General features: G+C 36.6%; 1 long non-coding RNA gene across 1 annotated transcript in view; it reads right to left on the bottom strand.

Annotated features, from left to right (window-relative positions):
* The window catches only part of LOC147840098 (uncharacterized), a 4,449-nt gene extending 2,606 nt beyond the window's left edge, over positions 1–1,843 (bottom strand). Inside the window, exons 1-2 of the long non-coding RNA XR_015510783.1 lie at positions 439–1,843; positions 1–384 (exon numbers count right to left, since the gene is read on the bottom strand). The exon at positions 1–384 is cut by the window's left edge and continues 271 nt beyond it. This is a non-coding gene — a long non-coding RNA (uncharacterized LOC147840098). The remainder of the gene's footprint in view (positions 385–438) is intronic.
* Between the last annotated feature and the right edge of the window lie 6,321 nt (positions 1,844–8,164).

Raw genomic sequence — 8,164 nt, 5'->3', positions numbered from 1 at the left:
TACTACAAATCTGTTTTTCTTTATTTCTCTTTCTTTTTGCTCATTGTCACTCTTTGATTGGTGAAATTCTTTGCATAGAATCATGGGTAATGTAGTTTTTTATTTGTTTGTTTGTTTGTTTGCTGAAGTTCTACAATAAACATGATTTTTGATGTCTTTAAGGATTGAAGTCTTCAAAGATTGTGTTAAAACCACATTAGTAAAAAGTTTACTAATGAAAGTTGGCGGTGTTCTCAGATTGGTGGATATTTTTGCAGAATTATGATTCTTGGAGAAATCTTAGATTCTTGGAGAAATATGGGTAATGTAGTTTTATATTACAACACCATAACACAGCACATCTGTCGCTTATGAGTGTCATTTTCTTTCTTTCTTTCTTTCTTTCTTTCTTTCTTTCTTTCTTTCTTTCTTTCTTTATTTATTTCTTTCTATTCTTACTGTCTTTCTTTCTTTCACTCTGATTGGTGGTATAATCTGCACAGAATCATGGGTAATATAGTTTATTTGCTGAAATTCTACAACACACACATATTTTATCTTAAGTCTTCAAGGATTTACCAAAGATTGTTAAAACATGAGATTATACTTCTGAAATTTGGTGTTCTGATTGGTGGAGATTCTTGGAGAATTATGGGTAGTGTAGTTTTTCAATAACATCTGTCGCTTATGAGTACTATATAATTTTTTTTTTCTTTCTTTCTTTCTTTCTTTCTTTCTTTCTTTCTTTTACTCTGATTGGTGGCGTAATCTGCACAGAATTATGGGTAATGTAGTTAATTTGCTAAATTCGACAATACACATTTTTTTTATATTTAAGTCTTCAAAGATTTACCTCTGATTGGTAAAACATTATTATTATTATTATTTTTTTCTAAAATTTGATGTTGTTCTCTGATTGCTGGAGATTTTTACAGGATTATGGGTAATGGAAGTTTTCCACTATATATAATCCAATAATGATATTAAGTCATCATTCTTTTGTTGCACACTGTTAATCTCTGATTGGTGGAATTCTCTGCACAGAATCATGGGTAATGTAGTTTTTGTTTGTTTGTTTGCTGAAATTCTACAATACACATGATCTCCTTTAGGATTAAAGTCTTCAAAGATTCTTAAAAATGAGTTTCTACTATTGAAAGTTGACGGTGTTCTCTGATTGGTGGATATTCTTGGAGAATTTTGGGTATTGTTGTTTTTTCCCATGTATTACAACACCATAACTTACAGCACATATGTCGCTTATGAGTACTAAAAACTTTTTCAATTCTTTCTTTCTTTCTTTCACTCTCTGATTGGTGGTAAAATCTGCACAGAATCATGGGTAATGTAGGTAATTTGCTGAAATTCTACAATACACATGATTTTTTTTTTATCTTTAGGTCTTCCCAGATTTACCACTGATTTTTAAAACATGAGTTTTTTACTTCTCTGATTGATGGAGATTTTTGAAGAATTATGGGTAAAAAAAATCCACTATACACCTTCCAATAAGGACAGTAATTTGCAGCAGATATGCTTATGAATTATTGTTAAAGTACTGACAAAGGTCTTTCTTTCTTTGCACAAAGTTAATCTCTGATTGGTGGAATTTTCTGCACAGAATCATGGGTAATGTAGTTTTTTTGTTTGTTTGTTTGTTTGTTTGTTTGTTTGTTTGCTGAAATTCTACAATACACATGATTTTCGATCTTTTTAAGGATTAAAGTCTTCAAAGATTCACCACTGAGTGTTTAACATGAGTTTCTACTTAAAAAAAACAAAAAAAAACTTGGTGTTCTCTGATTGGTGGAGATTTTTGCAGAATTGTGGGTAATGTAGTTTTCCACCATATATCATTGATTAAAAAGATGTCAGAAGTGTGTATGAAGTGCAAATTGTTTGTTTTTCTGTCTGATCACACACTCAATGCTAACAACATCCCACTTCTCTAGATCACAGACAGACAGACAGACAGACAGACAGGAATAAGCAACCGATCAGACTGTGCGTAAACTATCAGCGTTTGTGTATCAATAGCTCCATCGGCAGTGTGTTGAGATCCCGATTGGCCACGGTAGGTTGTGTAAACGTGGGCGTGCTGCAGATTAGATGTTGTGTGTGTGTGTGTGTGTGTGTGTGTGTGTGTGTGTGTGTGTGTGTGTGTGTGTGATGTGCACATGTGCGGAGGAGCGCAGCTGCTGGGTGACACTTCAGATCGTCCGCTCCCTCCTGGACTCACACCAAACCCACAATGGCAGCACTTCAGAAAGCAGCGCAGGAAAGGCTGACTTTATGATCCGTCTGTGTGGAAATCTTCATGTGGAGGGATAAAGCTCTGTACGGCTGTCTGCTGTTTATTAGCAGCAGCACTAGACAATATCAGCCTCGGGTCAGCCGGTCCGCATTCAGTTTCAGAGATGAGCATCAGGAAACACACACAGTACACGCTGATATTCGTTCGCTACCAGTCGTCTTTTTCAGACTGTGTGTGTGTGTGTGTACTTGCAGTTTAAAAGCCACACTACAACAATGCTTTTCTCACTGAGAGTTTGGTCACACTTTATTTTGATGGTCTGTTTGTTGAGTTTAAGTTACATTGCATCTACATGCCAACTAATTCTCATTAGGTTATAAGCAGACTGTTAGGTCAGCGTTAGGGTTGGTGTAAGTTGACATGTACTTGCAAAGTTTCTTCTAGTCAGTGAAATGTTTAGCATCAGCAGATATTAAGCAGACAGTCTACTAATGCTCAAATGGACCATCAAAATAAAGTGTTCCCAAGAGTTTTTGTCTTGTTTCTAATCTAAATATCGACAAACTCTTAAATCAAGAAGCATTTTCTAGACACACAAATATTGTTTTGTTTTCAGAAATAATGAGTGAACATGAAGTGAGTTTTTATGTATAAACAAGCTAAATAATCTGACAATCGATTATAAGTGGAATAATTTCCTTTTGATTTAACCTCCTATAGTGCTTGAGTGTCCACATACGTGGACAATACATTTTAGTTCCTAAGTGGCTGTTTAAAATACTCTGAATGTCTTTAACAAAATATAAAACATTCAGTGTCATCCTGCAACTGTTTTGCAGCATATGAAATGTCCCAAACCCATTTATAACTGTCCAAAATGGGGGAAAATTTTTGTTTTTACTCTCTAATAGTCAAAACTATGTTTAAAAAATGATTTGTTATATATGCATTATAAAAAATAGTAGGGAAAAAGTGTTTTATGTAAATTGGGACTACGAGTCCACATATATGGACATCATTTTTTTCTCTAAAAGTACATCACATCAAGAGATGATACTTTTATATCATATGATATGATTTTATACATATGATATTTAAGATAGTTTTATTCTAATTAGGTTCCAACAAGCCCAAATAGCAAAGAGACATAAAAAGTGCACGCAAAAAAAACACCTTGGGCCTAAGAGGTTATGAGTATTTCAGTTCTACCCCATTGGCAGCTTATTTTTGTTGTTTTTAAAGATTTACAATATTCCAAAATGCACATATAAATATGTGGATGTAAAGCATTACAGTAACTAATGTGTTTTAAAAGGCATAAGGCAGCAAAAAATATGCTGTTCTTATGTAGATTTTCATTTTGTTCTAGTCCAAATATTTAGAAACTCTTAAATTAAGAAGCATTTTTGAGACAGCAAAGCATATTGTCTTGTTTTCAAATTAAACGGTTCAAGTTTTTATGTAAACCGAGCTAAATAATCTCCCAACAGGGGAAGTGAAATCATTTCTTATTGATTTAAGATTATTTCTCTTCCCCCATTGTCAGATTATTCTCCTTGTTTTTAGGAAAAACTTGTTTTATTTTGACTCATTATTTATGAAAACAAGAAAATATGTTAGGCTTGTCTAGAAAATGCTTCTTGATTTAAGAGTTTTTAGATATTAAAAACAAGACTAACAATCCAGTAGGTGTTCTTCTACTGGTAATTTCTCTCAGAGTGTGATTGTGTGCTTGCAGTTTAAACCTACATTGCAAAGGCTCTCCTTATTAAGGGCTCTATGATTATGATCTAGGCACAAAGTCTAAAGTGCTTTAAACCCTGGCGCATGCTCTAACAGGGCTGTGCTGATTCTCTTAATGAGTTCTGGCTGTGTTTTGAGCAGAACCTGCATTAAACCAATCAGAGTCTCGTCTCTCATTCCCTTTAAGAGTCAGTTGCGTCGCTTCATGGTGCATTATTATTTACATGTCGACTCTGTAAGAGTAAAAGCTGAACGCTTCACTAGCAAGAACACAGTTAAACAGAGCATCTGCAGCTCGAGGATAAAGAACGAGCCTCCTCCATTCAGCCACTTTACTTTACTCTTTACTTTACTCCTTTACTTTACTCCTTTACTTTGATGGAGTGAGGAAACGGTGGACACTCACTCCACTGAACACATCCATTAGCCCACATGTTTAATCTTCTTTGTTAAGCTCAAAGATTTGCTTCAAAACTATTTCTAAATTCAGCTCTAAAGGAATAAATGAGCAATAATAATGAAGTGTGCTCAGAAAACTGAGTTATATCCAAACACACGTCCTGTTCTTATCCACATATGCTGATGCAGACGCCTCCAAAACCCCACAGCTGGACACATCTACACTTGTGTTTATTATAAATCTGCAGATAATCAATAACACTGATCATAGTCATCACATTATACAGATGGTCATCAACTGGAACCTGAAACGCACCTTTCACACTTTGCACCCTGTTGCTCCGAGTGTATGACAGGGCCATTAGCGTTTGTGTCTTGTTTGTAGACAAAAATGTCAACAAATTCTTAAATCAAGATTCTCTGCTCGCGTCTTCACTGTTAAAATTCTGGCGTCTACATAACTCCATGTTGCCGTCTGGAGTCGTAGATTTGTATAATCCACGGATGCCTGTAAAACTGTTTTTCTTTTTTCTTTCTAAGCAAATATTCAGGTTGTGATGTTTCGTGACAGGTGACCTCTGACCTTTTATTACAGTTCAAAACATCTTCATGCATTTTAAATATTTCCAGAAAATGCCCTCAGATTGCTGCACTCACTGACGCATGCAAAGCAGTGTTGTTTTCTAAATAAACATTCAGTGATGTTTCATGACCTCTGACCTTTCCTATTATTTCTGTTTGGCCTCCTGATGTGTTAGTATCTTTGGTAGCTTGATTTCTGCTTGCAGATTAAAATAACCAAAAACATCCAAATGGGCGCACTTAAAATTTTCCAGAAAAATGTCAGTAGTAGTGCTGTCGCCTCACAGCAAGAAGGTCGCTGGTTCGAGCCTCGGCTTGGTCAGTTGGTGTTTCTGTGTGGAGTTTGCATGTTCTCCCAGCGTGGGTTTCCTCCGGGTGCTCCGGTTTACCCCACAGTCCAAACACATGCGCTATAGGAGAACTGATCAACTAAACTGGCCGTAGTGGACGTGTGTGTGTGTGTGTGTGTGTGTGTGTGTGTGTGGATGAGTGTGTATGGGTTTCCCAGCACTGGGTTGCAGCTGGAAGGGCACCAGTTGTGTAAAACATATGCTGGAATAGTTGGCGGTTCATTCCGCTGTGGTGACCGCTGATAAATAAAGGGACTCTGAAGGAAATTGAATAAATGAATGAATGTTTGAATAATATCTGGATTATTTCTGAAAACAACACAATATTTGTTGCTTGTCTAGAAAATGCTTCTAGATTTAAGAATTTGGGGACATTCGGACTAGAAACAAGTCAAAAAACTCTGAGGAAAGCATTTTATTTATTTATTAATTTATTTTTTTGATGGTGCAATCTTCAATAGTTGCTGTCCTATAGTTTGTATAAGTCTCTCTCTCTCTCTCTTTCTCTCCCCTTCTTTCTCTCTCTCCTGGGATGAAAAGACGATGGCCAAGACATTCGTCCCATTCAACCTCTATTGTTGTTTTGGAAACAAGGAACAGCACAGTAGTCAACCCATAACACGATGTTTGGCAAGTGTGTGTGTGTGTGTGTGTGTGTGTGTGTGTGTGTGTGTGTGTGTGTGTGTGTGTGTGTGACCGCTGGACTGCCCGACTCGAGGCTCCCAGCAGGACTGGAGCATTGAAGAGCTGCTCAGCCAGTGCTCTCATCAAACTAGATAAATGGATTAGTTTTCTGAGATACTGGCGGCACCTTCAAACACACACAGAAACACACATACACACATACATATTCTTAAACACACACTTACACACACACACACTTACGCACACATTCTTAAACACACATATTCTTAATCACACAAATACACTTACACACACACACACACACACTCTTACACATATACTTAAACACATTTTTAAACACACACATTTTTAAATAAACAAACACAGACTTACACACACACACACACACATACAGACATTCTCAAACACACAAATATATTTTACACACAAATACAAACACACACATGCACACACATTTTAAAGCACACGCACACATACAAAATCTTAAACACACACACACTTACAAACATATTCTTAAACAGAAACACACTTTCACACATACTCTTAAACACACACACATATACATTCTCAAACACACACATATATTTTACACACAAAAACAAACACACACACATACACAATCCTAAACTAACACACACATATTCTCAAACACACATATATTTTACAAACGCACACATACACAAACAATCCTATACACACACTTACAAAAATATTCTTAAACAGAAACACGCTTACACACATTCTTAAACACACACACACAATCACACATACATTGTCAACACACACATATATATTTTACACTCAAATACAAACAAGCATACACACACTTTAAAGAATACATACAAACACACACACACACACACACACACACACACACATATTCTCAAACACACATATGTTTTACAAACGCACACATACACACTTACAAACATATTCTTAAGCAGAAACACACACACATTCTTAAACACACACACACACACACACACATGCTCAACACACACACACACATGTTGGTATTGGTGGTTTATGAGGACTCGTCATATACACATACTGTATTTGATACAGTAAAACCAACGTATCACAGCAAACCTGTGGCCAATTTTGAGTGTGTATTTGAGTCAACTATGATTTCTAAGCACCTTGAATTACAAGGACACGAGGCATGACCTCATAAACCACTTCAATTCATTAATACCTCAGTGACACTGATGTCATTATACTAATTCTGTCCTTTTAAACCACCAAAACACACTCTGCATGATGTCCTCTGAATGATGTCCTCTTAAATCCGCTCATGCCAGATTTTAATTTATTGCATTAGGCTTCTTTCTTGCGGCCTAATTATTTTAGAGAGAGAGGTTGCAATACCTTTCCTAGCTTTGGGTTGCAGCTGTGTGTAAAACATATGCTGGGTAAGTTGGCGGTTCATTCCACTGTGGCGATTTCTGATGAATAAGGGACTAATATGAAGGAAATATGAATGAATGCTGTCATACCTAGGTCAGACACATGACATTACACAAATCTCTGTCCATTTAAACCACCACCAAACCATCACACATACATGCACAGTGGGCGCATGGGGAGGAGGGTGGCAGTATGAATGACCTGTTTCTGCCAAAAAGACATAGATAAACTTTCCTCCCCGGTCACCGCCTGACTCTCTCTCTCTCTCTCTCTCTCTCTCTCTCTCTCTCTCTCTCTCTCTCTCTCTCTCTCTCTTCATCTCTCTCCCTCTCCCTCTGTATGCTCTATGTACAAGCCGCCACTGATCAACATGACAGAATACTCATTAGTGTAAAGTAACCGATTATAAATACTCAGATTACTGTAACTCAGTAGTTTTTCTCAGGAATTGTAATATACTAAGTAGTTTTATAAATGTGTTCTCGTACTTCTTTTACTCCAATACTGTCCTTCATCTTGCAATCACTACTGTATTTAGACAAATCAGTCCTGTGATTCCTGACCAATCAGATCGCACAGAGAAGGTAAATGACATCATAATGAGCTACCTCAAGATGTGCGCTTTATAAATGCAGCAATCCTTTTATAAAAATGTGCAAGAAGATGTCCAAAATCAGTACACACATTAGCCCACAGAGACTGTTTAGATGCAGGTCATGAGTGTGCATGGGTGTTTCCCATTGCTAAGTTGCAGCTGGAATATGTAAAACATTTGCTGGAATAGTTGTCAGTTCATTCCGCTGTG

This window comes from Danio rerio, chromosome 16 (genome assembly GCF_052040795.2).
Source record: "Danio rerio strain M-AB ecotype USA chromosome 16, GRCz13ab, whole genome shotgun sequence".
Taxonomy (NCBI): domain Eukaryota; kingdom Metazoa; phylum Chordata; class Actinopteri; order Cypriniformes; family Danionidae; genus Danio; species Danio rerio.
This window is presented reverse-complemented; position numbering and strand designations above follow the sequence as displayed.